The sequence below is a fragment of the Dermacentor albipictus genome, chromosome 5 (assembly GCF_038994185.2).
Source record: "Dermacentor albipictus isolate Rhodes 1998 colony chromosome 5, USDA_Dalb.pri_finalv2, whole genome shotgun sequence".
NCBI classification, from domain to species: Eukaryota; Metazoa; Arthropoda; class Arachnida; order Ixodida; family Ixodidae; genus Dermacentor; species Dermacentor albipictus.
This window is the reverse complement of record NC_091825.1, coordinates 13,295,088-13,315,273: the sequence shown is the minus strand read 5'-3', so window position 1 is coordinate 13,315,273 and position 20,186 is coordinate 13,295,088. Positions and strand designations below refer to the sequence as shown.

The 20,186-nt window shown below is 42.1% G+C and overlaps 1 protein-coding gene and 1 long non-coding RNA gene across 6 annotated transcripts in view; one reads left to right on the top strand and one right to left on the bottom strand.

Annotated features, from left to right (window-relative positions):
* Nucleotides 1-20,186, top strand: part of LOC135918035 (solute carrier family 41 member 1-like) — a 640,016-nt gene that overhangs the window by 209,736 nt on the left and 410,094 nt on the right. The window lies entirely within an intron of this gene.
* On the bottom strand, nt 2,147-4,631 carry LOC135918028 (uncharacterized). Its single transcript, XR_010569512.2, has 3 exons — nt 4,576-4,631; nt 3,313-3,366; nt 2,147-2,251 (listed from the first exon to the last, which is right to left on the bottom strand). It is a non-coding gene; the product is annotated as an uncharacterized lncRNA (long non-coding RNA).

Below are 20,186 nucleotides of genomic sequence, written 5' to 3'. Positions count from 1 at the left end.
GGAAGTCGCATTATTATCAGACTTATGAGGGGAACTCATGTTTCTCTAGTTTAATATTTTCTTTTTTGTGCCCCTATATTTTTGACTTTTCCAAGAATAATGGGTGTTTGAAATAAGTACTCTATATTGCTCTTAAATTTTTCCTGCACGAGAACCCATGTTAGGTTACATTTCTTGAACACTTTGCAGTGCTGTAGATTATCAAAAGAAAGAAAAAAAAATGCTGTAAGTTTGCATTTCAGCCTTCTGTATAACAAGTATGAACCTATCAATTACATACACAAGTACGAAACAACTACGAGAAACTGGGCATAAAGACATACATTATAATACCAGGAATCGATGGTGAGAATTCTAATAGAAAGGAACCATTAAAAACTAGGCACTAAAAACACATATTAATTATAATAACACAAGTATTTGCTAAGAATTTGAAGAGACAAATAGAATGTCTCTTCAAATCACTCCACCCCAACATTCATCCATGGTTCGATGAGTGACCACAGTTGGTGATGCTGTTTGGATAAGTTGCAGCTGAGGTGCAGCTGTGAAATAGGTGGAACATGTAGAGGGGTCACCAAAGGTTGCATGCTGGTTGCACAGCAGGTTGCCTTGATCTCCAGACTCACTCGACACTCATGCGTTGAGCTTGGTTATACGCCGTTTGCAAAAAGGCCTGGCCCGAGTGTGTGGTACGGCTTTGGTAAAATTTCGAGGCAACCTGAAAAACATAGATCGATATCTATAAGCACCACAATATTCTTCACCATAGGGCAAACCTGAAGTTTACCATCGGCACATAACAGATAATGAAAACAGACACAAGCCACCAGACTTCAGGTATAAAAATGTGCAAAAGTGTAAATGAGTGTGAAGAGCTGCTTATAGGATGGAATGTTTCATTTTGTCTTTTGTAGATTAATAATAGTATCTTAACATAAAGTCAAGTTTACTTCGCCCGCCCTAAAAAAACTTAAAATTATGGGGTTTTACTTGCTAAAACCACTTTCTGATCATGAGGCACGCCGTAGTGGAGGACTCCGGAAAGTTCGACCACCTGGGGTTCTTTAATGTGCACCTAAATCTAAGTACACGGGTGTTTTCGCATTTCAACCCTATCGAAATGCGGCCGCCGTGGCCGGGGTTTGATCACGCGACCTCGTGCTCAGCAGCCCAACACCATAGCCACTGAGCAACCACGGAGGGCATGACCCTCCCTATTTGTGTATGTAGGCTATTCCATGCGAGCTGTGCCAACCTGGCACACGACCACTTGAAATTTTTTTTTGAAAAACTGGAGGCCCTTCAATATAGCGCAAATGTTAATTTCAAGAAATACTTAACCTAAAAAGTTTTTTTACTAGCGCAAGCACTAAGTGAGATTTTGTGTAATGCACCAATCTATGCATCATAAAAGGTATAGCAGAAAAATTGGTTCCTTCATTAGGGGGCCAAATTTTTCAGGACAATAAAGAGAGGCCTTACACCAAAAATTGAACTGCTTATTAGCCACTGCTCAGCTTATTATGGGTCATTAAAAATGGACAAAATGGCCCATTAACTTTATTTTCATGAATCTGGCTTACAGCAAAAGCTGCAAATTTATGTAATCCACATATTTAGGAGTTGTGCTGCATGCAAAAACTGGTTTCAGGAACATAAATTATGCAGCAGTGCACAGAGATGAGGATGAACTAGCAAAAAAAGTCAGTTTTGGTGTGTTTATCGGCATACTTACTATTGAGGCAGTCCTAGTAAATTTATGCCCACTACCATGTATGAGTGTACACTGTATTGTTTTTAGATTGCTAAAGCTTTATCAGAGCAGTTTTTTGTTAAGCAAGGAAAAAAATTGTACAAGTGGCCTCCTACTGGTTTCAAAATTTGCAGCGCATTTCGTGTAATCCACATAGCCTTTTGGCGGCTAAAGCAAACTGCGTGGACTTGAGCATCCCTGCACAGATAGCAGGGAGTCTAAACTGCTTTGAAGTTCTCTTTCATTGCTGAGTGGCTACAAGCCACTTCACTCAAAAAGTTGCCACTTAATCACATGTATTTACCTTAATCTTTCTGCCGGCTTCCAGCCTGCTTGGCATCATCACGAAGGCTGCCAACTCCCTAGTGGACATAGTCGGGACATGGTGGCGGCAGGACGCAGTGGCAGGAGCCGCCAAAGGCTTCGAACTCTCTAGTGGACGTAGTCAGGACACAGTGGTGGTAGGATGCAGGGGCGGGAGCCACCAGAGTGTACCTGCAGCAAATTTGCACAAATGCTCTTAGTCCTACCATGTCACAATTTACAAGAAAAATTCAGCTGTCTGTGTAACATGGATACCAATACAAATAAATGTAAACAGTTAGGTCCTACAACACAACTAGAACATCGACAAAGAAGAAATGGTACTTATGCTTATGAAAATCCAAGCAATGAAAAAAAAGAATGTGCATCCGATTTGTGCATGGAAGCTCAGTGGAAACCCGAGCTCATACCATCAAATGATCTGCTAGTCAACTGCAAGCCTCTTAAAATGTCATTGTATATTTTTTACACGCACTATGTTAAGCTGCATTAAAACAAGTTCAGCATCTCTAAATATAAGTAATCACGAAGCAATTCAATTAATGAATTCCAGTGGTCGATAATGCAACAAAGTGCATGCTCTGATGAAGCTGGCCAAACTGGGTAGTGACAAATAACAATGTGGTTCTCTACATCTTGTTTTTCTGGCTTTCACTATAGCATTAAAATACACAAGAAATTTCACATTCCTGACATTTAACCCTGCTAATTTTTATTCCATAATGCATAATACTGCAGCAAGAGCAATAATGCTGTCTTTTAATCATAAATAGTGATAGAACAAGACATTTTACTGGAGCTAATGTTTTGACAAGAAAACTTATCTCCTTCTCTTTGTCGAAACATTGGCTCCAGCGATGCTCCTTGTTCTACAGCTCTTCATCATTTCAAGTCTCTGTCTTCCTGTGCACCTCTGTACTTTCAATGTTGTATCAATGAAATTGTAATAACGGAGAATTAGTAAATGTAGCTGATGAAGAACTTGGGCTTGTTGGTAGACAATGACAGAGTAACTGCGCAACATAGAGATACGGACAAAGGAGGCTTATGTGTTCCGTCTCCTCCAGCCATGTTTCTCCTTTGGACAATTACTCTATCTCGATGTAAAAGTATTACCCTTTGCACAATAATGCTGAAATGAATAAAGGCCAGGAAAGTGGACACAAAAATTACAACAAATAGCATCATATGCTAATGAGATATGCGAAAGTGCCTGCTACGATCTGTCTCACCCATAACGTGCTGGATAAGATGGCGTCTTCTGGATGTTGGAATTTCTTGAATACCTAAAATAAAGTGCATTTCAAAATTACAAAAATACACAGAACAGCAGTAGCAGAGGAGATAACGCATTGTTTAGTAAAAGAAAGTAAACTAATCTCTGATGCAGTGCAGACGAAATTTCCTTTATTAAATTAGTAGAATAATACACCACACTTCATTTCATTCAATGCTGTGAGCGTTTCTTGGTACAAGAAAGAAAGGTATTTCTGCATGAAAACAGTAAAATAATCATAGCCTTCTACTTTTACAAATTATGCGACAGCGACTAAGCCAACTACAGCAGTATATACTTAAAATTGTTATATGCACATTACAATAGCCAAGACAGGATAAACTTGGGTTTATATGCAGATCACCAGGAGGTACCACTTTGCAATCAATTCATTTCTGCTTGCCAAATATCTGCACTAACATAAGACTACTAATAAAAAGACCCTCTTTTTCATAAAACACCGGACTCAAAATAGAAAATCCAGTAGGAATACCACAACTTCTGTGCATAACACAGCCAGGTTTTGAACGCCTTGTAGGATTTACTATATAAAGGTTGCAGCAAATTCATGCTTTTAAATATTTACCACTATGAAAATAAAGATTACATAAAAAATAATAACATTATACATCGGCTTAGATTGTCAGCTAACGTGTTTTGTGTTTTCTACTTACAGCCAAATGCACATAAATTTTTTTCTGTTTCAGCGCTTGTAAAGCGCTGTGTCTGTTCGCTTGTGCATGCAGCCGCTTTACCGCTCGTAAGATATCTGTGCTGCCACATCGCCTGACACTGCCATACAGCGTTGCAGCGCTTTTATTATTCGCGGTAATATACCTAAAGCGCTAGTAAATCTTCAGAATACACAAGCTGTCTTTTCGACTACCTGTCTTCGCCAGCGAAAGTCACACTGGTGCTAGTACTGTATCTACACTTCAAGTTACGCAGTACTTGATATTATACGGATTTTTCGATGCGACAGGCCACTCGTCACCGGAGTCGTTAAGAACGGTGTTTCTCCTGGCAGTACAGCTTCGCAATAATTTCAGATGCTCTCCTGAGGCTTCCGTCTGCCAGTAGTATTTTCGCATACATACGCGCACGCATGCCCAAGAAACGTCTGGGAACTGCCAAGAGAAACGTGGCGCAAAATGTAGCCATACCGGAAGGGCCGAGTCCGCGCCGTTTGTAAACTCGGAACAAAAGCTGATATGCTTACCTGAGACGTTAAGAGAAATATGGCACAGGTCACAGGTCCCCGCTGGTAGTGGTTCGTATGCATCTGGTCGTCTCTGTCCGTTGAGATCTCCCATATCACAATGAAAGATGCAGTGCAAACCGAAAGACGAAATCGGCGATACGCTGCTGTTGGCGGCGGTCCCCTCGTCGCAATCACACAGCACGGACAGAAGCTCCCACCGTAACTTGCCGCAACGCTTGGTTGCAGTCGCCCCTAACGCAGCGATTTCAGAACCACTCAACGACAACGCACTCGCGCGTGATACAGCGCAACTTTAAAATGGCGTCATGCTATTGACGGCTTCGGCTTTGGATCATTTTGTATCTGCACAACTGAGCAAAGCAGTTGCGCTAGTTTCGGTTTTGTTTCCTCGCGTTGAAATGAAAACTGTTTTGCTCACTGATAATTTTATGTCACTTAAGTAATGTTCACGAATGAAACAGCCATGAATTTAACACGCGTGTTGAAATGCCCGCTACGTTCACTTGGCAGAAGCAAAATTTGCCCGTCCGAGCGTGGTTACGTTTGAAATATCTATCGGGGGGCTATCGGAGCATGCTCGAAGTGTGGAGACGCGGCGTAATGGTCCTTAATTTGCTTAGCTATAACGGTGCGGCTGCCCTTTATTTCTGTCGAGTGCAGTTTGCTCTGATGTGAGGTAGAACTACAAAGCCGCCCATGTTACTGAATGATCTAGTGCACCTGAAGCTGCCAGAACTCCGGTATTTCCTCCACAAGTTCTTGCGACTGTGTGCCGTTGTCACCAAATGCGAGCGTAGTCATTTGGCGGAGATTTAGCAACACATTTTCTAGAACTATCGTTCACCGCTCTCTCACGACATGGAGAAGCAGCGTGGTTGGTCCTTAGTGAAAATTTCTATTTATTGCGAATTTTGCGATAGCAATTATATGGACACAACCGTCGAAACATATCTGTCGGTGTTACCGTGAGCTTTCGTATAAAGTCAAGTGCGATAAGATCTTATCCCGCGCCATTGGCTGTGCGCGTTAAAGGAAGTGTTTGAGGCTGAGCCGGGCTCGATGGGCGCCCCAAGTATCTATAGGAGGTCACGTGATAAAACGCGCGCAAGCCGGGAGAGGGATGCGCTAGTTTAGCGCCCTTCTCCTCCTCTAGCCGTTGCTCTAGCCCGGTCTTGCGCCACCCTCGCTCTGTTTTGGTGATAATTTCCGATGGACGCAAAGCTGGGGGGAGGGGGGGAGGGGGGCGCTCAGATAACGCAATTTTGCGGAGACGCTTTGACGGAAGAGGCAGCAGAAGCGTTTGGTCGCGCCCTTCGTCACGCCAACGCTGTGACAGCGAGTGTTCGCCGTCATTGAGTGAGATCTGTTGTTTGCACGTACGCGCGTGAGCCAGTGCTTCCTAATTTAAGGAGTAAGCGAATGTTTACTGCAGTTTATTCAGCCGATGAAACAACGAACCTTGGTTCGAGCAATGGTTCGTGCAGTGGTTCATGCAGCATTGGGGCGAAACTGCTGTATTTTTGTTTTTATATTTCTAGGGGGTTCCAAAGCAGTGTTGCGTACGCTAATATTTGTTTCTGGCCGCGGAACGCAACGCACTGCGGTAGCCCAGTGGCTTTGGTGTTGCGCTGCTGAGCTCGAGGTGACGGGTCCAATCACAACCGCGGCAGTCACATTCCAACGGGGGCAGAATGCGAAAACGCGCGTAACCGTGCATTCCGTACACGTTAAATAACCCGAGCTGCTGAAAATAAATCTGCAGCTTTCCATTACCGTGCGCCTCATAACAAGATATTGATTTTGGAACTTAAGTCTTCAAAATTTAGTTTAAGTCGCGGAATTACATTTACAATCGACACTGTTGACTGCACCTACTGAACTTATCTCTTTGCTGTGCTCTCTTTAGTAGCCAATACTTTTTTTTCGATTTACTTATGGTCAGAATCCAGTGTGACAAATCCAAGTTTTCCTTATCATGGGAATCCAGCTATCGCTTAAGCGTGTGAGGTATCAACAAATATGGTCAAGGAAAATCAATATATAGAGTTCGAAGTAATTGCAGAACATGACAAGGATGAAAGAATGATACACGGCATTACAACCAGGACAGGAACCCGAGGGCCTGCCTAAAACAGAAGAGTTTATCTGGTATTTCTTCTCCTGCATTAAAATCTTTCTCTCGCCAGACTCATCTCGAATATCAGAGGAATGGCGATCTTCCATGACTCTTAGCGTGCTATTGAGAGTCAAACGACCCATGCGGGAATGTTGACTCTTCTTTCTGACTCTACTCGCGCAAAAGTGGGTCTTCAGAAGAAAAAAGAGAGTCAAGTTGCCGTGACTCACTTTTTACTCTCTTTTTTCTTAGAGTGTATGGGCCACTCATACAGGAATGGAAGCAGTCAAAGAAGTTTTGGAGCAGCTCTGGGATCAGCAAATTTGACACACTGGAGCATGAATTGCCCGTTTTGGAGTAGTAAATACATGTTTACGTGAGTAGCTTCGTAAAGGTCAACGAGAGAAATACAGGCATATGAAGAAAAGGTGTTCCTTATTATGCTTTAGGGAGTGAATTTGATTATGGCAGATCAGTTCTGCGGAAGCCTGCAAGACAAGTAAAATTCATGACAGGAAAACTTTTCGCCCACCCTACTTTAGCATGAAGCTATGAAGGAAACCTGTACAAGTTTCTCAGAAACCACCAGTAAATTACATGCTGGATGTAACAACTAACTGTGGCCAAGAAAAAAATTAATGAGAGCTTTCCGTGTACATCGCCAACTCTATGTTCGTAGGCTTATGTTAGTTAGTGCTACTGAATGTTTTTTCCGTTGTGAACAAGCTAATAATATGTAATTGTATTGAATGTTCATTTCCTTGCTTATACAATACGGTGCCAATGCAAAAGTTGTGGAATACGCTAAGAAATGACTGATAACAGCGTTAACAACCTAGGTCAAGTGTGGTCTTTTGTTTTCGACAAAAGAAGAATAGAAAACGCAAATTTTTCTTTAAGAATTCGCGTGAGAACGTGCCCCGCATCAGTAATATAAGCGGTCTCAGATGGAAACATTGTCATCAGTGCAATGCATGCATTACGAATGTGCAAACCTGGGGCGCAGCCTTGTATTGGTTCGCAAAGCGAACTGTTACCAAGATCGCGCTACTTCGCGTTTGGTAGGGACTGTACTTGCACGCCAAAAACTGCTGACATGTCGCGAAAGCACTGCAGCTGCGCATTCCCAGTGCCCCTAATTGACAGTTTGCGTAAAGATTGGTGTAATATTTGGTGCGCAGAAGCGTTGTCATGGTCAGGGCCGTTTATTCTCACTTCTTATTTTCTTCACGGGCTTTTTTTCTCGGTAAGGGAAGTCTTCGCAAATCCTTGGCTGTTTTAAATGCTGCTACCAGTCCTTTGTAACCATCATACAAAACTTTTTCACTGACATCTCATCAATTAAGTAAATTAAAAAATTTAGCTAAATAAACATATTCATGCCCAATGAATGAGAAATATTCGCAGTGGCTGCCATGAAGAACGCTCTTCAAGGTACAGTGAACACCATTCGAGTAGTGCCCTCTGGTAATTTTTAATTCTTGGCAACCTGCAGTTGAGATAGCAGAATATCGCAGAATAAATGGGAAGTGACGTACGGGTCATTGCATGTTTTCCAGTATTTTACACACTTTTTGACACACTGGTTGGAAAAAAGACATGAACGGGCATGTTGATTGCACTTGAGCTGTGGTATACAAGTTTCCCTTGTCGTGCAACGGCATCTACTTTAGACAGACAGGAAGGGGTATCAATTATTGCTTGGGCGAGCATAGTTACACCTTCATAAAAGTTCATGAAGTAGGTCCCTTGCCATGCAGTGCAAAACTTGTGCATGCAAACTAGTTTTTTTAAAGAATGTGTCATCATATGATGCAGTCACACTCAACTGATGCGCGACATTATTGGGGCTAATGCCATTGCCAAATACGTTAGGGTGTGCGTGAGTACACCCTCCTTATCTTTATCAGGCAAGGAACTTTACTTTCTAAGTAGGTGGGCACGTTTTCAGTGGACTGCAGCCATGTGCTTCTTGTAAGGCTGTTGTTTCAATTGTTTTTGTCATCTGTGCTATGAGCGGCACATATAATGCGCAGTAGGGTCGTGCAATAAAACCAGTTGCAAGATAGCACTCATCCTTTGACCTGTACTTTTTCTTTCATACTCAAACTGAGTTATGCTAAAGCAAGACAAGAATCCATTCAGTCGGTTTGTGCCTTCGAACCAGTTCAGTGTCCACAGTGCACAATGATGCTATTATAAAGGGACATTGAAAATATTGTTTATTTTCTTTGAATAAATAAAGTTTAGCATTAAGTTTCACACTACATTTTGCAAGTTTTAATTACCCAAGTATAAATTTGTATTCTAGAATGTGAAGGACGAAAACAAGCATTTCCAACCTTGCACATTTCCAGTGACATGTAATCATTAAAACTTAGAGGAAAGGTGCTACGATCTCAAATAGCCGCCGCTTATTTCCGCGGTTGTTGTATATGAATGCATTACGCACCGAGAAAATATGGTCAAATCTCACAGTTAAAACTAAGGTAAAGGCTTGTAACAACACGCTTAAACAAGGGAGAACATTTCAAGACACATAGTGCAAAGGTAAAAAAATAAATCATGGAGTTTTACCTCCGAAAACCACGATCTGATTATGAGGCACGCCATAATGTGGGGACTCCGAAATACTTTTGACCACCTAAATCATTTATTTTGATCATGTAATTTTAACGTGCACCAAAATCAAAGTATACGGGTGGTTCCGCATTCCTCCCCCATCAGAACGCGGCCGCCGTGGCCGTATTCGATCCCACGACCTCGCGTTTAGCAGCCCAATACCATAGTCCCTAAGCAACCATGGCGGGTACAGTGCAGACCTGTGAAAATGTTTCCTTTACCAGAAATAAATTTTTGGCCAGGGGCTCAAGAACCGGGGCTAGTCGCGCCCTGTCTGGCGCTGTTCACAGTGCCACCTCGGCAAACCGGGACATTTGCACGCGAGAACGAGAGCACCAAGTCCGGCCATGGCTAGTAAACCATATGAAGATACATTAACAAAATATGCAGTAACTAAACAAAAGGACGAGTACAAACGAGACGTGTCCTTTTCACTTAGGTGACATATTATCTACTTGTCATTTCCCCCCTGTACGATATAGAGGTTACACAGTTCTGCTTATTCCATATCAGTAGTATCGTATTACATCATGAATGCGCACTGAGCACATCAATACGTTCTGGATATCGCAGAAGCCGTTGTTCACGGCGTGAGACTCACGATAGCGAAGTCAAATACGCTCCTATTAGAAATAAAAAATTATTTGCCTGCGACAAACTTTGCAAAGAAGAAATAAAATACAAGCTTACCAAAATGCCTCGTCCAGGCTGCTGGTGGCACGCAGTTCGATGGCGTTCACAGTTGCGCATTACGCTGTGTTGTTAACCACGCCACCCTCGCTTGTAGGTGTGACAAGAGCATCAAAGTATTATTATTTTCTGTCAAATACTGCTGCCTCGTAAGTACAAATAGAAAATTTTGAGCTGTCAAGCCTACCCTGGCATACCAGTACACAGCAGCTTACCGCGCTCAAATCTCGCCGTGGATTTGAATTCGCGCTGCGTGCATTTCGATGAGCTGTTGTGGCGCCACCTAGAAGAGTTTGAATATGGACAAAACAAAACAAAGTGCTAACATATGTCCGTCTAGATCTTTATATTTATTTATTAAGAAATAAGGCACATGCTGCTGAGAAAATACTCACGGCAAACAATGTTTTAGTTTAGATTCTTTGGCCCCTCGGCCCCTCCGATTTATGTCCATCCTCAGCTGGCCTGCGGCCTTTAAACAGTATTCCTTACATATTGTGGCTCAGTGATGAGGACATTGATCCTGGTTGAATGGGATTTAAATGAAGGGACAATATTTCGCTTTGTAGAGCATTGCTGCTGGGGATGGAGCGAGTATTAGGCTGCTCCTCATCGGCAAAAGGAACCGGCCACGCAAGTGGCGAAATGCAAGAAAACGAACGGCTTGCATGACTACTAGTACAGTCTCGCTTGGCTCACCAGTGAGAAACAGCATAATTAACAACATAACAAATACAATGGACAGCCGCCAAATCGTTGGTCAATCAGACATGTTAATGATGAATCAGACTCTGCTGATTCTTTCGTGTTTGTCCGTTTGTAAACACGTGTTGTGCAAAGATTCGTTTATTTGATGTTCTGCCACATTTTCACCAGAAAAAATAAATAAAGAAAAGCGCCGTGGTTCTGCTGACGCGGCACGCGCAAGTGAAAAGGATTTACGGGCAAGCCACGTGTGTCACGTTCACACATCGCTCAATAAAGAACTCCGGCGGTATCGACGTACCGGCCGCACAACTGGTGGCAGCGCTAGTGATACCGGTGGTAAGGGGAGCCAAAAGGACCGAGAACCTCAGGGCAATACAAGAATATATTTCATGGTTTCACACGTGCTTACTGCAGAAGTGTACAAAGTACGCGCATCTTTGGTATAGCACAGTACTCATAATTAAAAAATGAACGAAATAAAATTAGCTGGAAAACTAAGAAACCAAGGCGAACCTTCAATCATTCAATAACAGGTAAGTTCACACTAAACTGACTCGTGAAACAGGATGCTAGCTGTGTCAAGAATCTTAATTTGTCGAGCAACTGAGTGTGGTGACTGTCATGTGCAATGCCTTGGGAAAATGCATGCAGAAGTAGGACAATTGCTGTTGACCTGTTTTTGCTCATGCCTTATCAAATGATTATATAATATTATTTATTTATTTTTATTTTCACATACTGCAGCCCAATTGGGCATCACAGGAGTGGCTTTGTACATTGCATATAACAAAATATTATTAGAACTTGAGACTGACTCCAACCAAATAACTGAATTTTATTAGCCCGACGTTTCGGAGCCCATTCGGCTCCTTCTTCAGGGGGTTGTTCTTCGGGGGGTGGCGGTGTGCCGCTTTTAAAGCGTCTTTTTTGAAGAAAGGAGGGGGGGGAACACGGGAGGTGGGGAGACACTCCACAGACGGAAAGATGGGGGGGAACAAAAGGAAAGGGGGGGTTGTGTTGTTGACCGCTTCCAAGGTGCTGCGATGACCGGTGCTGGGTGGAGTGCTCACGAGGGTGCCCTTGATGGGCCGCGGGGGGGGGGGGAGGGTTACAGGGTCGCGCCGACGTTCTGTGTTGGTGAAACGAGCGGGAGTCTATCTGGATAGACTCCAGATAGGGAGTCTAAAGGCAGGGAGTCCCTGCCTTTAGACCCAGGGACCTAGTTTCGCCTGGGAGTAAGTTCCATTTTTCAATTGTATGAGGAAAGAAGCTATACTCAAATAGCTTAGTACGCGGTTGAAATGATTCAAGCTTAAGTTAATAGCTATTCCTAGTAGGTTTCAATTTATCAGGAGACAGTTGTTCGTTAGTGAGTAGCGTGGGGTGTCAATTAAATTATGCAACAATTTAAGACATTTACAATCATGCCGCTCGGACAGAGGTTGTAAACTGAGTTGTTATTTATTTAAGTCATTATTCCGAAAATTGGAGGCTTGGAATTTCCCCTCACAAGGCACTACTGGGAAAAAAATCGCCTACAGTGCTTGTCGAATCGGTGCCGCAGTGCTACAGTTGACCTGCAAAGGCAGGGCCGAACCCCTGCTTAGAAAATGGAAGAGAGGCCGGACTCTCTCGAGCCCGGGCTAACTTTGAGCACTGACTGCGTTGATCTGTATACTATATATTGTACTACCACACAGTACAAGGATGTATATTAATGATTAATACAGTGATAATAAAATATATAATAACGATAATGATTCAGATCTGCTACCACATCTGCATCTCCTTCCTTCATGCCACAGAAAATGTCTAAGGAATTCTTGCTGTGAAATCAATAAAAATACTTCCGAGCATTATCGCGTTGTCGTGAGAGTGTAGAATAAGACTCCGGCAACACCACTTCAAAGCATTAACTCTCTATTGCTCAAACCTGTCCCCAAAGAACATGTGGCACTCAAAGCACAACCTAGCGGCGAACATGGTGTGTCAAGCGCGTCACTTGTCACTTGACTCGTATAAGCTCGTAACGTAATCGCTTGTGCTACACACACACACACACACACACACACACACACACACACACACACATATATATATATATATGCCTTCCGCAATGTACAACACTATTTGCATCTCGCGTTAACTGATATCTTTCAGCTGTAAGCAGGTGAAATGCAACCCAGGGAAAAAGGATAAGCAATTGTATGCATATGTGTCAGTATAATCACGCACTATCAGGCTGGGCATCAACCAATCAGATTCTTAATATCTGTAACTGTTTGTATACATGGTATTTTAACACACAGCATAAAATATTTTATATACTTTTTAAATATTTTATATTTTATATTAATTATATACCAACTATGCATGTAGAAGAATTTACAATATTGTAAATTCTTCTACATGTATAGTTGGTATATAATTGGGAATCAACATAACACTGAAGCCTACAGAGGTGAAAATTTATTGTGCCTACCAGGGCGTCACTTAACATATTTAAGAGGTGAAGCATTTTTCTTTGTTCACATGTGCATTGGGCTAGCTCCCACATCAGATTATAAGTCATCAATTCGCACACTTGGCACAGTAGGAACTCGCAAGACAAATTTTAGCACAGTGCCTTGTTTAAACTTTTTTCATTGCTGCATGCAAAAGATAACACTACAACTTCCGCTGAAGATACTGTGCTTGTTGTACAGGCCATGTTTTAATGCTAATGGATGGCACCTGTAAAGTATTGAAAGACTTTTGTGAATATATTGGCACAGCAGCACATTCTGTTATTTTGTATGTATATTTCAAAACAGCATCACATACAAGCAGATGTATCTTATGCTGTAGACAAAACACGTGGCCACTTAGTTTGGCAGCTCTAGATGGGCACAACGCACCTAGTCATTTCTCACCCCACTTTAACATTTACATTTCACAAATGGGCAAAGGACAATGTTGGATTACGTAAAATATCCAATTTCAAATGCACTACGGATGACTGACTTTTGAAAGACCAATGAATTCATGCCTGGAAACCTGTGCACAAACTTTGTTCCCATATTAGTTACTAATGCCTCACAATGTGTTTTAACATTCGTCATCTGATGCGCCTAAATTTGGTGTGAGAGTGGAGAGGAGTGCAGTAGTTGGAATTTACACACAAAATGCTTCACAACACTGTTACATTAAAGGCAACGTCTTTGTATCCTGCAAAACCATTCTAAAATGCATGTCTAAAAGGCATCAAAAGAGGATTAGGGTTGGGCTGGGCTAAAGCATGGCTTGCTCTCCCACACATTTCATGAGCACTTTAATAATGTTCTTTGAATCATATCTGACCGGGCAGCTCAGCAGCAGGAAAGTCACTTTTCCAGCCCTTTGCCTCCCATCACTGCAGATGCTTCTGTTCTGTTAATCTGCTGTTCTGTGCAGGTATATTTATTTGATCTTGAGGCTGCATAATTCCTATACCGACATACCAACATTATCATAAGCAATATTAAAATATATGAATTGAAGTGCATTGAGTACCTTCATTAGTGGACACCCCCTGCACAAAAAGAAAAGGAAAGGAAGACATTGATAAAGCATATGTCTTTTTCCCTAAGCACATCAGATGGCGTGCAACGTGCCTGGGTATGCTGAAATCAAAAAGAAAACCCTACATCTTTAGTAAATTGAACATTTCATTACTATCATCAATGTGAACTTGACCTCTACTTCATAAAAGCTCAATGCATGCAAAATGCAAAATTAAAAAAAGAGACAAAGAGATAAAAAGTACACAATGGATGCTTACATCTGCATCGCCACCATTTCTTTCGTACTATAATGGTGTTGGCATAGCAGCTAGTGAGGGAATGGGATGTTATAACCTAATATATGCCATCTAGTAATAAACTTCAAAGCTTGCTGCTTGAAACATGGCTGATTGCTTGCCCTAAACATCAGTAAGCTGTATACCTTGTACTTGAGAAAACATACAATTTACCTGCTGCATGTAGAACAGCATAGCTCACTTATGTAAGTCCCTTGCTGGTATATCATCTTATAAGGGCCTTACGTCAAGTGATGTTTGATTAAAAAACTAAAGCTGTGAGCGCAAAATTCATGTTTCATTCATGCTTCTCAAGCGGGAACCCTAATTTGTCAAGAAAGCAGCAAGTTTTTATGCGTCATGTTCAAATCTTGCAGCCGAGCTCTCTTTAAAAAGTTCCATAAAAAAGTTAAGATACATCCGGTTTGTGTTTACCAATGGCCCAAATAAACATTAAAAAAGCTTTCTTGAGCATTTTCCTAAGTTGACTGAGGACTGCCTTGTGCAAATAAATCCATAAATTTAGGCATCAGAGTTACTAAAGATAATCCTGAAGGTTTTCGTAATATACAAAGTAACAAATACCATATGATATGCCCTTGAGCTTGGGCCATCCAACACAAAGTTAGTCTCTTGTAAAAGTTCTGTGTTGACTCAAGATGGCCCTTAGAGCTGCCGCATTCAAACTACAATTGAATAGGGGCGTCACAATTAAGTAAAATATTAACGTTCATTCAAACAAATTTAAAGCTTTTGGTCTGCTGCTTTCAGTGCACTTTGATGCTCGGTAAATAAAACCAGGATTTCCATCAGGTTGATACATTTAGCGTTCTATGATAAAGCTATACACAACCAGAACAGCTGCTGAACAGATGCTCACGATTGTCTAGCTATTCAGAAACAGAATGTAAGAAATCATAAAAATTGCAAAACGAAAGTTATGCACAAATCACAATCGAATGTTGAAAATATGCATGCCCGCATAAACTATGGTATTAATAAAGGTATTTATTAGTAACTCACAAAAACAACTAAACAAGAATGTAATAAAAAAGGCAACTAAATAAGAGTGCTTAGCCCGTCGTAAAATTTCACAGTGTCAGATTCTGTGGCAATATCAGAGGGAAATCAGTTCCATTCAGTGATGGTGCAGGGTATAAGAGAGCATGCATATTGTAACGCGCGACATGGTATGCGCTTGAATTTGAGATGGTTATCCCGGCATGAAAAGACGACAGGCGGTGATTGAAAGAAATCACTGGGAAGAGAAGTATGATATTAAAGTTTGTCAAGCAGGCAAAGACGCACTGATTTGCGGCGAAGGGATAGTGCTTGTAAATCAGTACATGATTTTAATGATGAGACGCAAGTGTAAGATGAATAGTCTGAAAATATGAAGGCGAACAGCCCAGTGTTGAACAAATGCAATCTCGTCAACAATGTATACCCCGCAGGTGAAGTGCATGGGAAAGTAGCCCATTCTTACGACGCGGGGTTCGATATATTTATTTATTTATTTAAAATACTTTCAGGGCCCAAAGGCACTACAGAAAGGAGTGGGAAAGAAATGGCAAGACGTGCAGCAAACAAAAAAACAGAAGTATTACAAGGCGTCTTGTAAAGCGATCTTGAACTGGTGGTCATCAGCAATGCTGGCGATTGTGGAGGGAAGGTGGTGCCATGCGACACTTGTTCTAGGAACAATAGAGTCATTACACAATTTTGTGCGACAAGAAGGTAGCCCCACCTTGAAGCGATGATCGGTCCTTGAAGAAATGTAATAAGGTGGATGAAACAAAACGTCCTTCATCTCGTTGTTATAATAATATATTTTATGAAAAAGGCTGAGGCGAGATGACTTTCGACGCAACGAAAGGTCAGGCAAGTTTAGGGTTTTCTTCATGGATGTGACACTGGAATGACGTGAATAATTCGACAAGATAAAACGTGCGCCACGATTCTGAATGGCTTCAAGAGTTTGAATGAGTGTAGTTTGAGTAGGATCCCATATGGCGGATGCGTACTCTAATTTAGAACGTACCAAGGTTTTGTAAAGTGTTAACTTCAGGGATGATAGGGCATCAAAAAAGTTTCGACGCAGATAACCAAGCATGCGATTGGCGTTGTTAGTTACATATTCTACATGCGTATTCCATGATAGATTAGAAGAAATGTGAACACCAAGGTATTTATAGCTGTCAACAGATGGTAATAACATATTATTGAGGTGGTAAGTACGCGGACAATGATTAGTGCTGTGGCGAGAAACCTGCATACTTTTACATTTAGTTGTATTAAGTGTCATGAGCCATTGACTGCACCATTCAAATACCCTATCTAGATCACGTTGCAAATTGAGATAATCGTCATGGTTAGTAATTTTCTGGTAAACCACGCAGTCATCTGCAAACAGTCGGACAGTTGAGGAAGAAAGGCAAGTAGGAAGATCATTAATATAAATCAAGAAGAGCAGAGGGCCCAAAACGGACCCTTGCGGGACACCAGATGTTACGGCAGAATTACGTGAAGAGAAGTCGTTAGCCGTCACATACTGACTACGGTTAGAGAGAAATTCCTTAATCCATGCAAGTACATTGGGGTCTATGTTAAGTTGATTAAGCTGGAAGATAAGTAGATCGTGTGAAACGGAGTCAAATGCCCTAGCAAAGTCTAAATATATGCAATCGGTATCAAAGTCATGATCCGCGTTAATAAACAAGTCGTTAGTAAAACATAACAATTGCGTTTCACACGAAACTGCTTTACGGAATCCATGCTGATAAATGCTGAAGAAGGAATTGGACTCAAGGAATTCAATGAGGTGCGAGTATATTATATGCTCTAGGATTTTTACTGGAATGGATGTTAATGATATGGGGCGGTAATTATTTGGAGAATGTACATCACCAGATTTATGCACTGGGACCACCTTCCCTATCTTCCAATCAGAGGGTAGTGTAGACATCTGTAATGACTGTTGAAAAAGCTTTGACAATATCAGTGCAGAATAAACTTGTGTACACTTCAGCATTTTTGATGAAATACAATCTGGACCGGCCGACGAAGACACTTTTAAGTTGACAATCAGCCTTTCGACACCAACTGCATCAATAGCGATATAATCCATTGGGAAGAAGTTTGTTTTTGGTATATGCGGTAATACTGTGGGAGTGCTCTTATGAAAATGAGTAGCAAACGCATTGTTCAGAACATTGCAGCACTCGCTTTGAATTACTGGGACATCAGATTGGATTAACTGAATGTGTGTCCTTTTAGTACCGTTAATATTGCTCCAAAATTTACGGGGATTAGAACGAAGTAGCAAAGGAAGAGTTTTATCAAAGAATTCCTTCTTGGCTTTTGAGAGTGCGGTACAGAATTCTCTGTTAAATTTTTGATAGCAGGACCAGTGGTCTATTCTGGCTGTGAATTTTGCGCGTCGAAATATCCGCTTCTTTTTGTTGCGCATGCCCTTTAACATGTTATTGAACCATGGTGAGCGAGTACATGATGAAACTTTTCTTTTAGGTACAAAACGATCAATAAGAGACAAGAGTTTGTTTTTATAAAGCAACCAGTTGTCCTCAACCGACCGCTGCTCAAAACCGGCGAAAAACTGATCAGCAAAGACCTGTAATTCCGCATTCATTCCGGTTACGTCTGCTTTGCCGTAGTCTCGGATGACCCGAGTTTTTTTCTTCTTAGAAATCTTTGTCCGTAGAGTGAAGTGAATTATCGAGTGATCGCTAATTCCCGGTGAATGAGTTAAGCCGGTAGCTAGGTCGGGTGTAGTGGTAAGTATTAAGTCTAGAATATTAGCGGAAGTGGAAGTTATGCGAGTGGGAAAGTGAACGAGCTGAGTTAAGTTGAAGTCGTGACAAAAAGTTAAAAATTCTTTGCTTTCAGCTGAGTTGTGTTTTAAGGAAACCAAGTCTCGTTCCCATCTGATGTCAGGAAAATTGAAGTCGCCAAGTAAGAAGAGGGGCGATTTTGGGTATCTGACGAACAGCTGATTGACAACATCGTGCAGTTCATTACAGAATGATAATGATGCAGTTGGTGGCCGATAACAGACACAAAAAATTATTTCGCGAGAATCAATGAGCACGCGCGCGCACACAAGCTCAAGCGAGGATACAATTGGAATAACATGGGAAGCAAGACTATCAGTAACCGCCAGCAGAACACCACCACCAGACCGGTAATCACGATCACATCGGTAAAATTTGTAGCACTTTTCACAGTCCAAAATTTCTTCATCTTTAACTTTTGCAGAAAGCCAAGTCTCCGTTAGACCAACAATATCAGCAGAGCAGGAGTCAATAGCGGAAGACAATTCCACGCGTTTATTCAGAATACTCCGTATATTGGAAAGAAAAATAGAGGCGTCTTTTGCGCAGGATCTGGGCGGGCATAGCTATGATGCACTGGAAGTGCCAGCACGTGCAGTTACAGTACCAGCGCTATCTTGCGTATCCACTGATCGTGCTGAAGCAATTTCGCGTACGCTGTCACTGACTGAGCAGTACACGTACGTTTTTTTGTCCATGATCAGTTTATTCATGCGAAGAGAGTACGTCTTCCCGGCTACCTTTGCAAATTCTGTTAGCTTCCTCCTTGAGTTTCGCGTAGCTCTGCAATAATCTTTGCTAGCTGATACACCAGTCCCCTTGAGCTTATATTTCTGCGCCCAGACTGCATCCCTGACTTTAGACGACGAAAACTTGATGATAATTGGCCGAGTCATCTTATCTGTGTAGGATCCTAATCTGTGTGCTCCGGAAAATTCCGAGTCAGAAATTTGTATTTTAAGGTGACGAGACAAAACGTCTTGAACAAGGCCTTCTGACTGAGCCCATGTCTCAGTCGGGCAGTCCGGTATTCCAAAGAACAATAGGTTATCTCGTCTGGACCTATCTTCAAGATCGTCCAGTCGAGAATTGAGTGCCTGGCCTTCCATTCTGACAGCTTCGGTGATTAGACGTGGTGCGTCATTAAGAGCTGCAGAACCGTCGCATGATTCGACAAAGGATTCAACCGCGCATAATCTTACTGATAGGTTAGCGACGGTCTGTACTAAGACCTCCTGCTTTGTCTTTAAGTCGTCGAGAGCTGCCTTGAGCTCAACGTGACGGTGGTCAACGTTTTCAGAAAGTTTAGTGATAGCATCAAGTATTTCTTTGTTAGTAGGACCAGGGTTGAGTTCAACGTCACCGCAACACATTAGGAGCTTCGTAACAAATACGCATTCGCACAAGCACTGAAAGAGCACACTTGGGCACGGTAGGAGCAGCAGGCAGACGTTGCTAGTCCGCTTACAATAGAGAGAGGGGGGTTTACTAACCTGCACAAAAAGCAAGATCGGGATTTTGAGCGACTGCATGGCTGCCGCTCCACCGTGCCCACTGAAGGGGCGTAGGATTTCCAGTGCTCTTATATCCTCCTGCGTCGCTGCAGTCGCTAGCAGTGTTGTCCACCCGCTTACCATGGAAGGGATGTGCCCGGTAAAGTAGAACTGATGACATGAGGACGCATTATTGAAGATCGGGACCGTCAGCAACGCTGGTGATGGACAGCCGGTGATCGCTGGACCCGAAGGTTGTAGCCACGTGCCAGACCGAGCGATAAACTGCACAAAAAGCAAGATCGGGATTT